This window comes from Equus przewalskii, chromosome 18, assembly GCF_037783145.1.
Source record: "Equus przewalskii isolate Varuska chromosome 18, EquPr2, whole genome shotgun sequence".
Lineage (NCBI taxonomy): Eukaryota > Metazoa > Chordata > Mammalia > Perissodactyla > Equidae > Equus > Equus przewalskii.
Window position 1 is genome coordinate 27,699,106 of NC_091848.1, and position 19,393 is coordinate 27,718,498.

The following is a 19,393-nucleotide window of genomic DNA, read 5'->3' on the forward strand; positions in this document are numbered from 1 at the left end:
CCCTCTAAGGATGGATGAGCAGGAGTGAGCCAGAAAGAGGGGTAGGGCAGGGGCCCAGCAGGAAGAGGGAGCTGTGAAGGGAAAGGTGTGGGCGAGACTTGGTTCTCTCAGTGGGGTAGAGGTGCAGAAGCTTTGCACTTCTCTTTGCTCTGCTTGATCTTGACAATGCTGGCAGACCTGGATTCAGTGCCTTGGTGTGTGGAGCCAGAAAGAGCTGGGAAATTCCCAGGACTTCGGTCTCTTTCTCGTTGGTACCTTCTAGTAAGTGGAAGCCGAGGAAGAAGAGTGACTTGAAGCTCTTGGAAAAAGTTCCTTTTTATCTCTATCTTTTTTCTCCCCCGCCACCCCCCCCCTCCCCCGCCGCCGCCTTCAGCATGAAATGGATTCCACTGTGTATTACTAACCTATCAGGTGCCTTATCTTCCTCCCACTGCTTCCAGCCGGGAGAAGTGCTGGACGACTGAAGAGTAGGTTTGAACATTCTGTTGGGATAGTCCAGGAATGCTGGCTTATGGGAAATAGGCATTGCTGCCGAGAGGAGGCTGGGGACTGTGAGTAGATGGCGTGGTTTTAGCTGTGCCAACCCTTGTTTAATAATTTGCTTGTCTGTGCCTTCCTAATAGGCTGTATATTTTGAGGGCGGCTTCCATGTCACTCAGCTCTGTATCCAGGTACTTAACATAGCATAGTGTCTACGCCAACTAATTGCTCAATGCGTTTTTGCCAGATGTATGAGTGGAGGACTTTCCTTGTCTGCCTTCATATACTCGTCCCCACTGTAAGTTACCTCGTACCTTCTGTTCCAGTATAAGCCCCTTATGGATGGGTGAAAGAATGCCTGGAAAGTACCCTTAAGTTCATAAGCTGGAAAAGTTAGAAGAAATTTCATGGAAAATTCTCATGGGAGTATCTGGGTAGCTGGTAGCCAGGTGAACACTTGCTAATGTGTAGCAAACTTGGAAACATGGGCGAGGCATGCAGTACACAGCTATATTTAAGTAGCTAATCCCAGCACCAACCTTGGTTCAGGTTTCATGATATCCAAATAAAGAGCCAGGAGTGTGCATGTGTATACAAGGGCTGAGGTGAGAGAAACTGATGTAATGGAGGGAGAACAACCCTCAGGCTGTTTTTTCCGTTGAACTCCAGACTTTTTTTTTTTTTTTTTTTTAAGATTTTATTTTTTTCCTTTTTCTCCCCAAAGCCCCCTCGGTACATAGTTGTGTATTCTTCGTTGTGGGTCCTTCTAGTTGTGGTATGTGGGATGCTGCCTCAGCGTGGTTTGATGAGCAGTGCCATGTCCGCGCCCAGGATTCGAACCAACGAAACACTGGGCCGCCTGCAGCGGAGCGTGCGACCTTAACCACTCAGCCACGGGGCCAGCCCCTTTGGGTCTCTTTTTTGTACAGGATATCAAAGCCATGTCCCTGAATCGTGGCATTGCTGTGTGTAATAGGGACATTGGTCCATCCTGTAGCTGAGTTGGATCTCAAATGTTTGTTTCATGACAAGGTCATGATCCAGTCCTATTTGAAGCTGCTTTTCTGCTTCCAAAACAGAGGAAATTTGGCATCATTCCCATTGGTTTTATGAGGAAAGTTTTTGGTGGATATGGAGGGAAAATAAGCAGGCGGACACAGACTGCAACAGGCAGACCTCCCTGTGCCATGTTTTAAGAGACATGTGCCAGGCAGAGCTGCTCTCCTGGGCCACTCACCTGAGGGGCCTGGCTGTATTTGGAGGGTCTCAGGATGCTGAGATATGAGACAGGGGCGTGAAGCCAGAGCTCCTGATTTCTGAGGCTCATGGTGACAAGGCTCAGACCTCTGGGTTTTGAAGGGTCGTGCTGTGTGATGTCGTCCTACTTAACAAAGCAAGGATCCTGTGGAGTGTGAAATCCTGGGAGATGAATGCTGCATCAGTGCCCAGGTTTTGAAAGGCTCCAAACACTGAGGTGGTGACAGCTAAGGTGTTGGACATTATGAGAAGCAGGCATTAAACAGAGGCATGGGTGCAGTGTGAATTTTGGAAATCCCTAAAACCAGAAGATTTCAGAAGCATTCATGAGAATGCTGCTCTGAGCTGGGAGAAACGTGTGTACGTGGTCACTGGCCCATCTCCTCAGCCATGTTTGCAGAGATGGCTTCATTTTCTACTCCTTTTGGTGGCACAGGGAGAAAAGGCTTGGGCTTTAGAGCCAAAGCAGCCTGGTTTTGAATTTATGCTGTTACTTTACAGCTCTGTGACTTCAGGAAAGTTGTTTCTCCTCCCTGAGCTCTAGATTCTTCATCTGTAAGATAGGGGGAAAAATATTCTTACTGTGTAGTGTGGTTGCAGGGAAAGAATGTCTATCAAGAATCCGTGCTAGGGGCTGGCCCGGTGGCGCAGGGGTTAAGTGCGCATGTTTTGCTTTGGCGGCCTGGGGTTCACTGGTTCAGATCCCGGGTGTGGACATGGCACTGCTTGTCAAGCCGTGCTGTGGTAGGCATCCCACATATAAAGTAGAGGAAGATAGGCATGGATGTTAGCTCAGGGCCAGTCTTCCTCAGCAAGAAAAATAAAGGAGGAGGATTGGCAGAAGATGTTAGCTCAGGGCTAATCTTCCTCAAAAAAAAAAAAAAGAGTCTGTGCTAGCACTGGGGAGGCACCCAATTAATAAGAGTTGTGAACATTAATCTTCTTTACTTGCCCTTGTTCCATCCACAGTGGACAACTCTCTCGTCCTGTATGCCGCACAGTTTGCAGACTTTGTGCCTTCTAGAAAGCCACCTTTCTTTCATATGTTTATATTATTTCCATTTGTTCAGGTCAAGCCTTTGCATGGTTTCTAGGATGCCCTCCCCAGGCATCCCAGTAGGCAGTGGCCTCCTTCCATCCTCTCATGATGTGGATCATTTTTTTCTTTTCTTTTCTTTGGGTGAGGAATATTCTCCCTGAGCTAACATCTCCTTCCAGTCTTTCTCTTTTTGTATGTGGGTTGCTGCCACAGCACAGCCACTGATAGATGAGTGGTGTAGGTCTGTGCCTGGGAACTGAACCTGGGCCACGGAAGCGAAGCGTGCTAAATAAACTCAACCACTAGGCCACTTGGACTGGCCTGATGTGGATCATTTTTTGTCTAGTGCTGTGTGCTATGAGTTCTGTTTATGCCTGTCTCATCTGTCAGCTCCCTGAGTCAGGATTCAGGTCTGATTCATCTCTCCCCTCCTTAGCACTGAGCACATGCCTGGCACATAGTTGGTGCCTGGTAAAGGGTCTTAGGTGACTGAAAAAAAGAAGTGATGGGGCTGATGGCTGGCATTCCTCTGGCTTTAGAAACTGGTGAGGACAAGAATAAATGGTTTAGAAACGGAGTGTCAGGCCTGCGGGTTCCTATTTCCTCATTCAGGGTGCAGGTTGGGATTGCCCGGAGCCACAGTTCCTTGAGACTTACCACCTCAGGCCTAAATCTGCCTCCTTTAATTACCTCCTTTCCAGGGAACAGGAGTCCTTGTTGTCTGCCCAGAAGCAGCTAATTATAGCTCCAACCTCCAGGCCTGGGTGCACTTCTAGGCCACAGGACTGCGCAGCCTGAACTGTCTGTTGATTTTGGGGTTTCCTCAGGGATTCGGTACATTTTCAAGTTTTCAGTGGGGACTGTTTTTATTTTGAAGCCAGCGAAGAGAGATGAGGGGCATAGAGTGTTCAAAATGTTATAGGAGCATGTTAGGACAGAGTTAAAGAACTTGGAAAGACGGGGAAAAGGGGAGTTTTTAAAAGGCAGCAAGGTGACTTCAAAAGGGGACCTCATCATGCATTTAGCGACCTCCACAAGAGTGGCATTTTGTAATGAGCTTCCCAAGAAAGCTCCTTCACATTTGACTTCTGTGACTGCTGGGCCATGCTATTGTAGCTATTCCTTTCTTTGAAATATTTTATTTAAAAGATGTTAAAATAAATGCTCCCAGCAAAAATAAAATCAAATACTACAGAAACATTTATGAAAAACACAAGAATTTCTTGTCCCATCTCTCCCCAACCCAGTGCCATTCCCCGACTGGTAACCATTTTTTGTTTTTAATTCCTGTTGTCATGTCTCTGATAACATGCTTCTGCCTTTATGTTTTGAGTTAGTGTCTCTTCACTCACCATTTTGTAAGGTGAAGATGTTGCAGTTTCTCACTATCTTTCCTCGCTCACCTCTACTCTTGTAATTTGTCAGTTAGGTTTTAGGTTACCTTTTGCATCCCCAGCATTTATGATGAAAACATGTATCTATGCACTTGTCTATGGTTTGTAACCATAACTGAGTTTTCTGTGCCGTGTCAGTGGGTTGATTTCAAAAGCTGAAAACAATCAACAACATTTACATTATGATTTCTAGGTAAATATTGCTCAATGCAGGCCTTGGTCATGTGCTGTGGTTTCATTTCCTTTTCTAGGGTTCTGAGGTCACCACCTTTAAGCCACTCACAGGGGACTGAACTTTCTCTTAGCATCAAAATCTAATAGATTCTTCTAATTTTCCTCTCGTTGTTCAAAATCACCCCAGGCTTTTATTTATTTTATTTCTACAATTAGCTTCTTGTTTTTTTTAAAGAAATATTTTTGGAGTTTGAAGTTGTATTTTTTTGATTGGGAGAAGAAAATTAAGTATTTAAATTAAGACTTTTATACCGTATTTTGTATTTTCTACCCTGTGTATCTTCTGTCTTTCTAATTGTTCTCTTCTCTGCTTGGAGTATATTCTGCTTTTCTTGAAGTTCCATCAACTTTTTCTTTTATTTTGGATTGGTTTCTCCAAATTTGGGTCATGATATCGTATACAGTCTTTTGTTTTTTCTGGAGTTTCTGATTGCTTTCTTCTTTTTAAACCCCTGTGTCTTTATCACAGCTTCAGATATTTCCAGGCTATCATGGAGGAGTCCTGAGTCATGGCATTAGCTGTTAGTTATCATCATTGTTATTCAAAATAAGATATATTATTAAAATATTATCCACCAATCTTTTCTTATACATATTCTTATTAGGCAGATTTTTTGCTCTTTTCTTTCTTCATTAAATATTCATCACCATTTCTAGATTATTTTATAATTCTCATATTTTTAATGGCCACTCTCATATTCCATTGAGTGGATTATTATTTTTAAAATTTATCCATTTAAATATTTTTTCCTATGCATCATTGCCAATTATCTGCTCTTATAAATAACACTGTTATGAACATTTTAATGTATAAGACCTTTTTGATTAATTTATTTTATGACTCCTTAGTAGGGAAAGAAAACTTGGAAGCCCATGTCATCATCTTTGAGGACATATTCCAATGACTGTGCTTGTGTTAGACCCTAATAGGGATCATCTGGCATTACTTATTAAAAAAGTTTTATTTTGGAAAGGAGCAGTAGGAAGTGGGAGAGAGTTACCACTTCTGAATCAGCATGTTGGGTTTTCTTGGCAGCTTTAGGAAGGTTTTAGGAAGGTTTGCAGATTCTGCAAACGTGGTACTGCCTAGGAATCCACTGAGTATCGCCCTCTTTCACTGAGTCCTATGGGGCCAGCCGAGGCTCTGTGACTTATGCCTGTGATTCTCTTTATCACCCAAAAATTTTATGTAATTTTTTTTTGGCCAAGTATTACTCAGAATGGTCACCTCCAACTGGATCACCTCCTTTATTCACAAGAATTCTCTCTCAGTGACCGCTGAAAAAATCAAAATCATTCTCAAAAATCAAAGAGGTACTCCTATGAGGAATATTCTCTAAGATATACAACTGCTTCTACACATAGTTGATAAGGAAGGGATTTGAGTAATGGCAGGATTATTAGAACAAAGGGACCACTGTGAAGAAATACACAAGGGCTGACCCCGTGGCCGAGTGGTTAAGTTCCTGCCCTCTGCTTCAGTGGCCCAGAGTTTCACAGGTTCGGATCCTGGCCGTGGACATGGCACCGCTCATCAGGCCACGCTGAGACGGCATCCCATGTACTACAACTAGAAGGACCCACAATTAAAAATATACAACTATGTACTGGGGGGATTTGGGGAGAAAAAGCAGAAAAAAAAAAAGATGGCAACAGTTGTGAGCTCAGGTGCCAATCTTTAAAAAAAAAAAAGAAATCCACAGTCACGAGAAGGGTACATTTTGAGATAGTGAAGAGACTGTCTTATTGTTTTCTTGTCACCCAAGGGCATTGCATTACTATAAAACTTCATCAGTCTGGCAATATTTACTCTGTGGTATTTACAAAGTCTGTGTGACATAATTACATAAAAATGGGTCCCTTGTCTTTGAAACGCTTTACAATTCATTGATGAATACTTGTCGCTATATGCTAAAGGATATATATCCAGTTGCACTATGGAAAAATTCTGAGCTTAATGAGTCATAGTCTAATTATTTTGGATAGTAGGTGATAATATTGTATTGAAGGTGATGATGAGACACATAGGTCCAGAATATCACAGCCTGGAGTGGATCTGGTCCAACAGTCCCATTTTAATATGAGCGAAAGGGGACCTGGAGGGAAGAAGGGCTCACTCAAGGTCATATAAGGAGCTAGTGGCAGAACGAAGTCTAGACTCCGCATTTCCTCGTTTCTAGTCCATTGTTCTTTTCTTATGCTATCTCTTATAATTTAAAACATTTGCAATTTTGTTTCTGGCTGTGTAAACTGTACTTCATGGGGCTGGAAATTAGAGAAATTTTCCATCATATAGAGAGATGCAGAATATTTAATAATGGAGAGAATACATTTGTGTGGAATGGAATCAGAAAGAATTTAAGCTGAGACATAAAGGAATCATTTCTGAGATGAAGGAAGGTGTTAGGCAAGCTAGGGCCCTTTCGTAGAATATAATTGGAGCCATGCTGGTGTTTTTCTGATCTTTGGGGAATTTGGTGGTTTCTCTTGGCTAAGATACTTCCATTCTCTGGAACACAGATTCCACATCTAAAAAATAGGAGAGTTGGAGCTGATGGGCTGGGCTTTGTAGACCCTGGAGCTCTGAGCTCCATAAGTCCATGATTCTGCCTTATGTCACATGTCCACTATGCCTTGAAAAAAGAAAAAAAAACCTTGCTGAATCACCACCAGTATCACCTGCTCTGGTCTAGCTGGGAAGTAGGTCAGAGCTTGGCAGACATGAAAATGTGGTTGGCTCCAGCTGTGAGCTCTGCCTGGGTCCCCCTTGCAGACACCTGTCTCAGAAAGGATCTCTGAGAGGGGCTGACACTCAGAGATGGAGAAGGGCATATTTGTGGCCCCAGTGTTGCAGGCAAGGAGAAGGAGCCATTTGGGGGTGGGTGGGGGATGAAGGAAGCGCAGCTGGGGACTGATAGCGAAAGCGAGAAGCAGGCATTTATAGACTGCTTGTCTTGTGTGGAGCCCTGGCGAATATTCGTTTTTTTAACTCCTCCCAAACACACTGGGAAGTAGGTGTCATTATTTGGATTTTAAGAATGAAGAGATTGAGGCTTGGAGAGGTTTATTTATTTGTCTGTGGTTAGGCTGCTGGTAACTGATGGTGGAAAGGGTCAGTGTTGGGTCTGACTCCAAATTCCCTTTTCTTTTCACAGCCAAGTTTGCTGTGCTCTGTTCTAGGTGCTGGGGACTATTATAGTGATGAAGGAGACAGGCAGAGTCCCTGGCCTCATGTTGCTTGCAGTCTACGCATCAAGACAGACAACAAAGTAAACAAAGACCAACTTTCAGAGAGTGAGAAGTGCTGCTCAGGAGAATACACAGCATTAGGAGACAGCGAGCCAGAGTTATGTGTTGTGTTTTGACATCCCGGTCCGTAAGATTGTGCGATAATGAGATGAGCTGACCCGAGGAAACCAAACAGCTCTGGATTGCAATGCCTGAGGTGGGAATTTAGCCCCGGCCATGACGTGAACCAACTGTGTCACCTGGAGAGGTCACTTCCCCATCATTAATATCAAGGAAAATAATCTCTGTCCCTCCTACTTCACTGGATGATGAGGGAGGAGGAAGTGAATTAATTTGATGTGTGACAGGTTTTAAAACCTCAATAGGCTAAAAATACAGGGAGCTGTTTTTAACAGCTTTGGTTAACTTTTATTGGGATAACTTCTTTTCTTTATTTAACATCTTTTGTGTGCTTTGAGGAAACATGTTTCCTTGGGTCATTTCGTTATTCCTAGAGTGAGGTCAAGAGTGAGGACCCCCGTGCCAGCCTCAGGAGAGTTTGGACTGGATTTGTCAGCATCAGGGGACCAGTGGAGGGGTGGAGTAGAGAGCTGGCCTCCAGCTCGTGTCACTGGAAGGAGGGAGGGTAGACTGGAGTCGCAGCAGCTGGGATCAGGGAGATGGTCTGTGTACCTGGGGAGGCGGGAGTCAAACTGGGTCTGACTTTAGATTTGCACACAGTCAGGCTGTTGGGCAACAAATACTTATTTGAAGGCCTACTAGGTGCCAGGCCAGGGCTGAGGAGCGAGCGGTGGAGGAGACCTTGTGAATCAATGCAGCATTTCTTATGAGCTTGCTCTGTGCGGGGTGTTCTGGATGCCGAGGAGCCATGTGCTTCTGGCTGCCAAGGAGCATCCTGTCCAGTAGTTAGTATCTCTCCTGTTCCAAAAAGTCTGTGTAGCAATATTCAGTTTAGTAGGTAAGTTGTCCATGTGGATGGAGATGATGTTTAAATGTGTATAATACCCTGAACTGAACAGGCACCGGCTCTGCCGGGGGAACCTTTCCATTGCCAGATTGTGGGAGGTTCAGGGAGTCCTAAAGGAGGGATTGGGAAAATGGGGTGGTGTAAGGACACTTGGGGGCCTCGAAACAGAAGCTCTTTACCAATGGGCAAGGAAATACTTAATTACTTTAGCAACCTCTGTTGCCATATCTCTGTGTGCTGGGGAGTATCATCCTTGCATATGGTTATTCAACTATCTTTTACTGTCAACAGTGTAATGATTGATGTGCCCTTGAGGCACAGAGGCGGGAATAATTAGACAGGCTTGGTGGAGTCAGCGATGCTTGAGTTGGTCTTTGTAAGATGCATAGGAGTTTGGTAAAGAACCATCTAGGAAAAAGGGGGAACAACAGGCAGGATCACCAGTGTGTGGAAGAGCAGAGAACTTGACGATTGAGGAGTTGGGGCTTAGGGAATTTTGTGCTCAGGAGACTCTGAGGACAGCCATTGAAAGAGCAAGGAGGAAAGGACAAGAGCCGCCCATCCGTTTTATCTCACCCACAAGGGAAGGGAAAGATCCAGAGCAGGGGAAGAGGCAATTTTTATTTTTACTTTCATTTTAAATAATAACTGCCACGTGCCAGATCGTAGGCAGTTTACCAGCATTGTCTCCAATCTCCTAGGAACCCCTAATCTCCCAGGAACCCCATGAGGTGGGGATTTTATCCTTCCTTAATCTTACAGGTTGGAAATCACAACTCAGGCTGTGACTTGCATGACTTCACACAATGGCAGGAGCAGGATTTGTCTGACGGCAGAGCCTGAATGTTCCACTCCTGCGTGTGTGGCCTCTGTGTCCTGAGAATTTGTAGTGATGTCCATGAGGAACAAGGTGCTTTCCTTGCATAGAAGTGTAACTTGTAACCGAAACTGGAGGCGTCAGTATCCTCTTCTGCAAAATGGGGACCAGAGTCTTTGCTTCAAGCCTTGGCGGTGCTCAGGGAAGAAGCAGCCTTGGCTTGGGTGTCTTCCAGGCCCCTCAGCAAGACCACTTGTGGGGACATGGCTGCTTTGGTCTGTCTCTCCTATTGTCCCTGAGCCTTTGACTTACTTTCACTCTCTCAAGACCACCTCCTGCTGTGACAGAGAGAAACCACTGATCACCTGGACACTGCATATTTCTGGTGCTGTGACAGGGCTTTCTCAGAGTAAATCAGTAGCATGGCTCGTGAGTAAGACTTGGCCTCTCCTATAACTTGTCTTTAGGGAGAGAATGTGACCGTTGTGCTGAGGGTGGTGTGTTGGTCTGTGTGCCCTTCATATTTCTTACTGTACATTCATGTTGGTGTGCTGGCGCCCCTCCCCCAACAATACAAACAAGCATGACAAACAAAACCAACTGAGTGGCAGCAGAGCATGGCTGTCAAGAACGCAGACCTTGAGCCAGATTGCCTAGATTCAGTTCCTAGCTCTGCCACTGTCTAGCTGTCTCCCTGTGCCTCAGTTTCCTCATCTGTAAAATGGAAATAATGATACTGGTACCTACGTCATAGGGCTGTTGGGAAGGTTAAATGAATTAATCTTTGTAAAGTGGTTAGAATATTCACTGGCATATAACAAGTGTTTGTTAATCAATAGCAGCAAATGTCCACAGACTGGCCCTGCCTTCCCCTGCCATTTAAGATACTACATGACATGGTATGTTGGTGCCTTCTGGTTTTTCTTTAAGACCTGGCTGCTGAGGGCACAAGTCTGACTTCTGCTGTGTGAGGTCAGGCACAGAAGTGTGACATGTTTCTGTGTGTGGTCTGACAGAGACTAGTTGTGATGGCTGTTTTGTCGTAAGGACTGTACTGGGTCTGGAAAATGTGTGGCTGAGAAATACCAAGTGGAACGATAATTTATCTTTTGCTGGTAGAACGGAGTTCGGATTAAATGGCCTAACAGCTGAGTTTATCTATTTTTTATTTTCTCCTGGCGTTGTAGTCTGCAACCTGTGTATCAATAGCTTTATCTGGCTGGTCTGTCAGTGGGGGATTTTTAATTTGGCTTTTAAAAAAAAAGTCAGGAGTCACATAAAAGGAAACAGCAATGATTTGGATTCTGACCAACAGAGTTTAAGGCTCTGCCCTGCCACTCACATATTGTGACCCCATGGGTCCCCCTCCCTCACCTCTCACCTGTCTCAGGGGCTCCACTTCTTCTTCTTCTTGTTTCTTCCCCACTGAAGTTAGGTACCTGATGGTCAGATGACCTGCTTCATCTCTGGTGTCTGGGAGAGGCCCTCATTCTTGGTCAGTTAGCTGCAGAGTGTTGACGGAAAAATCAGGTCTGTTGATGGTGACCCAGGTCAGCAAAAGAAACAAATTGATCATCTGAATTTTTTTCTCTCCGCTGGACAATTGTGCTCCTTAGAAGTCCTCATTTCAGCTTCTTTTTTTTTTTTCGGTAAGGAAGATTGGCCTTGAGCTAGCATGGGTTGCCAATCTTCCTCTTTTTGCTTGAGGAAGCTTGTCACTGAGCCAACGTCTGTGCCAATCTGCCTCTATTTTTTGTATGTGAGATGCCGCCATGGCATGGCTTGATGAGCAGTGTGTATGTCTGCACCTGGGATTTGAACCTGTGAACCCCAGGCCACCGAAGTGGAGCGTGTGACCTTAACCATTACATCACTGGACCAGCCCCAACAGCTTCATACCTTTTTTAATCCCCAAAATATTTCTGTGTATCAAACTCAAAATGCGGAATGAAACCAAATAGTTATTACTATTCATCTCTTGGAAGTTAGGTGGAATGGAGATGATTTTAACTATTAAACTATAAGTGATGTCAGTCCACTACAGGACATTTTCTGTGCCCCATCTATAGAAAGGAGTTTGAGCTCTCAACCATACCGTCTCCAGGCTTGCTCATGTCCTGCCACAGAACTTCTAAGTCTCTAATTTGTAGGCAAGTTTTATCCAGTTTTGCAAACCTCAGAGTGTGGTGGCTTAGGGAAAACCTAATTGTTTTTCCCTAGGAAAATCAGAGTGACCACATCTTCTGTGGTTTTTAAAGGGAGAACAGAAGAATAGTGATGTCGCAAATTAAAATACTAGTGTTAATGTAGCCACGCAAGATTTTATTTGTTTATGCATGTGTGCATATAGACTTGTTTGAAGTTTATAATATTATAAGCTCATATAGTATATATTTATAATATAGGGAGACTTCTGAGTGGTACCTTACGTCTGTATAATACTGTAATGTTTCCACTATTTTGAGTTTTACAGTGAGTCTATGAGATATGCAGAGTTAGTTATATTTTTGTGGTAGGGAAAATGGAGACTCAGGGAGGTAAAGTGGCCTGCTTGAGATCCATGTGGGTGGTAGGTCTTCTGACTAGTGTTCGACAGCATTGTTTTGCTCTAAGAAAATTAGGGAGACTGACAACATTTGTGATTTTTGAAGGAAGAGGGGAAATTTTGAAGGAATGGAAGTTAAGCTATTTATGTTGGTATTAAGCTATACCAAGGCTCCAGTCACAGTGTGACCCAAGACTGGAAATTTAAAGTATGGTTGATACAGGGAAGTAAGTCATGGAGAGTTCACTAACTTTCTCAATGGAATGACAGTCCATCCATCCTTCCATCTGTCACCCTTCCATTCATTTCATTATTTATTTTTTTTAAATATGCAGTATGCCAGTGACTAAGCTGAGCCTGATTCCTCAAAGTTAAATCCGAATGACATGTGGCTGTTGAGTACTTAAAGTGTGGCCAGTTTGAATTGAGATGTGCTGTGAGTGTAAATTGCTCATTAGATTTCAAAGGCTTAGTATAAAAAAGTAAAATATCTTATTAATAAGTTTTATGTCCATTAGTTATGAAATGGATATTTTGGATATATTGGGTTAGATAAAATGTATTATTAAAATTAATTTCTCCGTGTTTCTTCTTGCTTTTTAAAAACGTGGCTGCTAGAAAATGAGGAATTACGTTTGTGCGTTATACGTCTGTTAGGCAGCACTGCTTGAAGCTTGTTGTCTGGTAGGGGAAGTAAGAGATATACCCATACGCGCTTCTCTGACAACGTGCCAGCCCTCGTCTTTCCTTCTCTGCCTTTACTCTTGTCTCTGCTTCCTTGCCCTCTTTTGGCTTCTTAGCCCGTTTCATTCAGAAAGAAGGTCTGACTCAGGTCTCTCTCAGGTCAGGGGGACCGAAATTCATTGCTTTCTAGCACTGCTCTGATCTGGCCTCTGTGGTATTCCAACTGTTGACCACTCTTGCTTCCTTGGCTTCCTTCATTCTTCCCCCACCTTTCTGACCTCTCCTCAAGGTTCCTTGGCTGGCTTTCATTCCTCCTTACCACCCGTAAGTGCCGAGATGGTAGAACTTTGTCTGCACCTTCTATATCTTTGTGCTCATGACGCCTAGGGTGTTTTTTTTTTTGGTTTGGAACTCTTGTGCTCCAGACCCATATATGTAAGTGCGTTTTGGACACTCCATTTAGAAATCTTCAAGTTACCTTAGACTTACTGTGCCTTAGAATTGTCACCTTGGCCAATGATACGACCATCTGTCTACTCAATCACTCAAGCCTGGACATCGAGACTCATTCTGAATACCTCTTCCTTTTCCCTCACCTTCTATCTAGTCATCCTCAGCTCTTAGCGAGTCACTATGGTAGCTCCGCTTCCCCACCCCTCCCCCACGTTCACTGTCCTGCTTCCATTCAGACCCTCAGCATCTCTCTTCTGCACTATTTCAATAATTGTCAGCTGGCCTTCGTTTTCTATTCTCAACTTCCTCCATTCTATTCTCTGTTCTTCTTCCAGAACAATTTTCTAAAAATGCAAATCCGTTCATGCCACATCTCTGTTTTTAAAATCCTTCAGTGATTTCTTCATTCAGGGTAAAAATCCAAAATCTTTTGCATAAGTTAGAAAACTCTTGACAATTTGGCTCCTGCCTCTTTCCATCCTCATTTTACTAATCCAGAGACAGATTCTATACTCCAGGAACATAGATGGGATTCTCTGTAGCCTCCATGACTTAATACATACACTCCCTTGTTGCAACCGCCCCTCTCCCCACCTTATCACAGTAGCTCCCATGTGCCTTTCAAGACTTTGCTCTGATATCACTTCTGCTTGAAACATACCTCTGACTTCTGATATCTCCACTTCCCTCATTTTCAGCTGTTTATTGAAGTTAGTTGCATTTTCTTGAGAGCGAGGGTCATTTCTTTCATTTCTGTATCCTCAAGTCCAAAATAAGTATGCAAGAGATAAAGGCTAAATAATAAAGAGTAGAGATAAAGCATGGGGGAAATTGTGATGGAAATTCTAGCTAAGTAGGGATGGGAGCAGGAAAGGCCCCAGGATAGGTGGCGTTTGAGCTCTGTCTTCAAGTCTGCTGGCATTGGGTTGGGAGGATGCAGAGGAGACCCTCGTGTCATCATCAGTGTGCTATGTTCTACAGGACGCAAGAATATAGAATAGGCCCTTCTCCTGGTCAATACCATCATCGCCAGAGTAAAATAAGGAGGGTAATCTCAGAAGTCCATCTGGCCAGTGTCTGTTTTTGGTCCTGAGCTGGGTTATATAACTCAGCAGAGCTTCCTTCCCCCAGTATACAGCTGGCCTGGCAGGCAGGCACCCCATCCTCGCTCGTGAGCTGCCCCGGAGGAAAAGGATGCGGAACAGTTGCTTGCATTTTCATCTTTACTTCTCCTTTGGAGCTGCCTTTCTGGATGGCAGAGAGGTGACCTCAGCAGCCAGAGACAGGAAAGAGCAAAATGAGTCATCTCAGGTCCTAATGAGGTGCATGAGGGACCCTTCCTGGGAGTGAGGGTCAGGTGAGGTCGTGCTGTGCCCGGGGTGAGTTTTGCCTCAGGGCTCCAGGCAGCACTGGAGCAGAGCTGAGCTAATTTTACCCAGAGGAGCTGACTGTGCTGAAGGGCAGGGCTCATGACATTGGCCTTATCATCCTCTGATGCCCAGAGAGCTCCCAAGGTACAGCCCCGTTAATGTCTGGGTTGTTTTTCCTCCTCAGTTTAATACGTTTTTCCATTAGGTGTGCATGTCAGCAAGCAGGATGCAGAGGTGCAAAGAGCTTCGGACTTGGTGGAAGGCCATGGAGCTGGATTGGGATCCCTCCTCCTGTCTGACCTTGGGCAAGTTATATAATCTCTCTGAGGCTCAGTTTCCTCATTTGTAAAATAGGGCTTATACCTGGATCCTAAGATTGCTCCTGGGTTTACACACAAGGTGACACTTAGCAAGCAATCACTGTGTGCCAGTCACTGTTGTAGCGGCTTTATTTATAGTTCTTCACCCAATCCTATAAACGAACCTCTGAGGAAGGTACTACTGCTCTCCCTATTTTACAAATAAGGAAACAAGGACAGGAACAGACATTTCTGGAGGCCTGCTCTGTGGGGCTGCACAGAGCAGATGGCTAGGTGTGCAGCTGGCGTGGCTTGGAGGCACTGAAGTATTCAGTGGCAAATCTGGAAAATGAAGAGGTCAAGCCAAGAAGTCTCAGGAAAGAGTCAGTAATGATGCTATAACCATGCTTCATTTTGTGTGAACTGGAGTTTACATAGACCATAAGCTAGTCTGTGTATTCTATTTGCTTATGACATCTGGTATTTATGTCTGTTAGGTCTGTTTGGCTCGTGACAGTCGTCTGAGATATTTTTCTTCCCTTCGCAGAGGCCAGGGAGAAGGTCTTTTGTATAGATACACATAGGTCTTGAGCAGATCAAGAAATAGAGGAATGGAGCCCAGCCCTGTGGCCAAGTGGTTAAAATTTCATGTGCTCTGCTTCAGTGGTCCTGGTTTGCAGGTTGGGATCCTGGGCACGGACCTACTTCACTCACCCCCCATGCTGTGCAAGTGTCCTACATACAAAAAAATAGTGGAGGATTGGCACAGATGTTAGCTCAGGGCTAATATTCCTCAAGCAATAAAAGAGGAGGATTGGCAGTGGATGTTACCTCAGGCCGAGTCTTCCTCAGCAAAAAAAAAAAAAAAAAAGAAAAAGAAAAAAATGAAATAAAGAAATAGTCATTTAATTGATCTATTGTTTTTGTTTTTGTTTTTGCCCTTTTGCGTCTATCAGGCTTAAGTGCAGGAAAGACATCCCACATAATTTAAGTGGAAAGAGATTGATTCATGGGAAGAGATGCTAACAAAATTGTTGGAGAGGCTGGAACAGCCGAAGCCAAGAGGCTACATCTGGAGCTATTGAGTTTAAGAATTTATTCCAGAGCCACACTTCAGGGATGAGGAAGATGGCATTAGGAAGTCACTGCTGGGGTCTTTAAAACTTTTCTCAACATCCTCATGGTTGGTGGTGGGGTGTTAGATTGCCAAATGGAGCTGCATTTGACTCCTAGGGTCCCACAGTGTTGCTTGCCAGTAAAGATAGCTGCAGGAGGATGTAGCTTCACTTTTACCTTCTGAGTCTCACACAAGTGCGTCTTATTGCTGGAACCTAATTTACTAGCTTCAAGGGAGTGTGGGAAATGTAGTCTTTAGCAGTCTGTTTCTGCCATGCAGGAGGGCACTTTAGCGGGTGGAAAGGAACCCTGGGCCACATCAAGAGAATCTGTCTACCACCAACATGTCCATTTAAAAATGTGCAGGAGTTATTATCCCAAAGCAGTTAATATGTATAATTAATTCTAGTTTTATAATATAATTAGATATAATATTCTATTTAATATTTGTTTATTTACATAAAATATATAACGTTAATATACTTAATATCCCCAAAAAGCAGACCATTTGCCCAATTTCAGATTCTGAATTGGGTTCTCCTGAGTTTTGACAACAGTGGTTGATTTGCAATTTTCCAGTTCAGTTTAATCTCCTCCTGGGAGTCATGCCCTGGGCAGTTGTCTTGTTTACATAATTTGTTCACAACTGTTTATTAAACACTTACTATGAGCCTGACGCTGTGCTAGATTTGCCACTATGGGCTGAGGAAAGTCATGAATTCTTCCACTGGGAGTCGTCTCTGGAAAGGGAGTAAGTCAAGTATATAGGAAGAATAGTATAAGGAAGGTGGTGATTGATGTCCTGGAGAGCAGGCTGAGCAAATTCAAAGAGAGGTATTCCAACCGGACTGAGAAGCAAGGGAGGTGTCGTGTAGGGTGACAGTGGTCGGGTGATTTTCAGTTGGGGGCAGCGTCATCTCTTTAAGGGGCATTTGCAAATGTGGTGGAGTGTTTTTGGTTGTCTCAATGCTGGAGACCAGACCGCCATCGTCATTTAGTGGTCAGGGCCAGAGGTGCTAGGTATCCTCTCATATATAAGACACTGCAGAAATAAATGCCTGTCTTCAAAGAGCGACCTCATTCCTGTTGAGAACTACCAGTAGACCCTGAAGGATGTGTAGGATATCCATATTTGATGTTGGGATGGGAGAGGAAATAGGACAAGCAAAGGGAGTAATGTGAGCTAAGAGTTCAGTCTGAATAAAGCAAAGAATGTGTGCTGAGTGGCAGTGGGAGGGGATTTATGGTGAGAATGGAAGGGTGAGTCCAAGTTATTGAGAAACTTGAGATATTAGATAAAGCACTTGGCCTTATTCTCTTGCCATTGGGAAGCCACTTAAGATATCAGCGCAGGGTCCTTGAGAGTAGAAACCTAGCCTCGTGTTATCACTGTGCATCAAGTAGACATCAGTGATGTTTTTTGAATGAATGAATGCCCCAGGCAAGTCATTTGCAAGAGTTGGACCAGTTGGTACCTGAGTTTTGCCATATCTAGGATCCTATGGTCCTAGCAGATCCTGGCAGTCAGCATTTGGACTGTAGGAGAATAGGCGAAGAGGGCACGACAGCCTGCCACACAGATACTGTCTCCAAATCCAGGTGAAAGTGCGTGCTCACTAGTAGTTGCCTACACTAAAGAGAGAAGCGAATGTCTTAAGAATCTTGAAGGAAAGAGAGATTCTTCCATTGCCCTCCCTCGTGGAGCCCACAGGCCTTGAGGTATGTAAGGTGCATACTGTGCAGTCTGCATTAATGCTCTTGCATTTTGAGCTTATTAAAAATTGCCAATCAAAGTAGCAATTTGCTGACAAGGTTCATGGGCTGTGGCCATGACTGCAGTGCTTCTTGGGGAACGGCTTGCTGGTCTGTATGGTGATGCTGTCACATAGTGTTCCCTGTGCCATCTGTAGAGTCATGGTGGCTTTTGTTGTTTGTAGTTGGTGAGGAAGATTGACTCTGAGCTAACATCCGTTACCAGTCTTCCTCTTTTTGCTTGAGGCTTCATGAGCGGTGTGTAGGTCCACAACCGGGATCCAAACCTCTGAACCCTGGGCCAGTGAAGCAGAGCATGCGAACTTAACCACTATGCCACTGGGTTGGCATGGTGGCTTTTTGACACTTGGGTGGATCCTTCCTTTTTTTAGCAAAGTTCGGGTGGAACTGACCAAACACATATGTAAGACATTACCTTGTTTGTTCCTCTCTAAGGTTTCATTTCTGAAATCTTTCAGGAGGAGAGAGAAAGGGGTGTGTAGATGTATGGCATGACCCCAGAGTCCTCATTTTATGGCTCAGAGAAAGAAAGTGATTTGGGCAGGGTCACAGTAAGCTAGCCGCAAGGCCAGCACCTTCTATAGCAGGGTTTCAGTTGCGCTCTGCTGCTGCAGGAGAGACTGTAGTGTGCACGGGCTCTGGAGCCAAGAGCCTGCACTGGCTGCTGGCTCAGCTACTTCTTATATTATAGACCCTCAGGTTCTTCATTTGTAAAATAGATGTCATGGTCATATCTGACATTATGCATTTAAAAAGGTGGGGCATGTGAAAAGATTGATCAATGACACAGAAATACAGAAATGTCTATTTATCATGATGTGCCTGTTTATGGACCAATAATTGTTGGGACCATCTTTAGAGAAAGGATGGGGCAGTGAAGACACTGCTGACCGCACCCCAAGCACAGAAGACTCCTAACAGGTCCGCTTCTCCACTGCACAGTAAAGAAATTTTGTGCTCAGATTCAGAGGCACAGCATGGGGTGGGGGGTGGGGGATCATGGCCAAATCTTGGAATTGTAAGGAATTGGGGGTATGCTCTTGCCTGGAGCCAGGGGTTCACGTAGCAATATAATGGGAGATGTGGCTGGAAAGATGGGTTGGGGCCCATTCTGGAGGCCCTGAGTGCTGGCCTGAGGGCAGCTGGGCAGTATTTTTTGTGCAGTTCAGGCCACTGGTGAGGAGTCAGCTAGGAGAGTGGTGATGAAATGGGGGTTAACCCAGCAGCACCTTCAGGATGTCCGGGGAACCTATGGCAAAGCTCAGATGAGAGACAGAGAATCTTGAAGTTGGAACAGGGGCCTCAACACGGGGGGATTCCCAAGTTTTGGTCACATTCTAAGTTATTTTTTGCAGTGGTTCAACTTTTTGCTTGAGGTTATAATAAAAATGATAATATTTTATAGAGGTATAGAGCAGTGAAGTTTTCAAGAGCTTTCGCAGTTGTTAATTTCTTGGTCCTACTCAGCATCATGGGGAGGTAGAAGGTGGATTGTTCTTATCCCTGTTTTACAGAAAAGGAAATCGAGGCCCAGAGAGCAGATGGCATTTCTCAGCCACTCAGCTGGTGGGTGTGGAAGCCGGGAGCTGGGATAGCAACTCTAACACTTCCTCCTGTGCTACTGACCTGGAACACTGTTTTTCTCAAACTCACTTTCTGCACGCTTGACATCCTTGGAAGCCTAAAACGGCCATGAGTGTCAAAGATTCCAGAGAC

The 19,393-nt window shown here is 44.4% G+C and overlaps 1 protein-coding gene across 8 annotated transcripts in view; it reads left to right on the top strand.

Moving 5' to 3' along the window:
- LPP (LIM domain containing preferred translocation partner in lipoma) overlaps positions 1-19,393 on the top strand; it is a 637,427-nt gene that overhangs the window by 29,208 nt on the left and 588,826 nt on the right. Inside the window, exon 1 of one of the 8 annotated variants that reach the window (XM_070583410.1) lies at positions 7,558-7,849. The exons of 6 other annotated variants lie outside the window; for them this stretch is intronic. The gene's annotated coding sequence lies outside the window, so the exon portion shown is untranslated. Of the gene's footprint in view, positions 1-7,557; positions 7,850-19,393 lie in introns of those variants that run through there. One more of the 8 variants, XM_070583405.1, reaches the window with a different exon arrangement.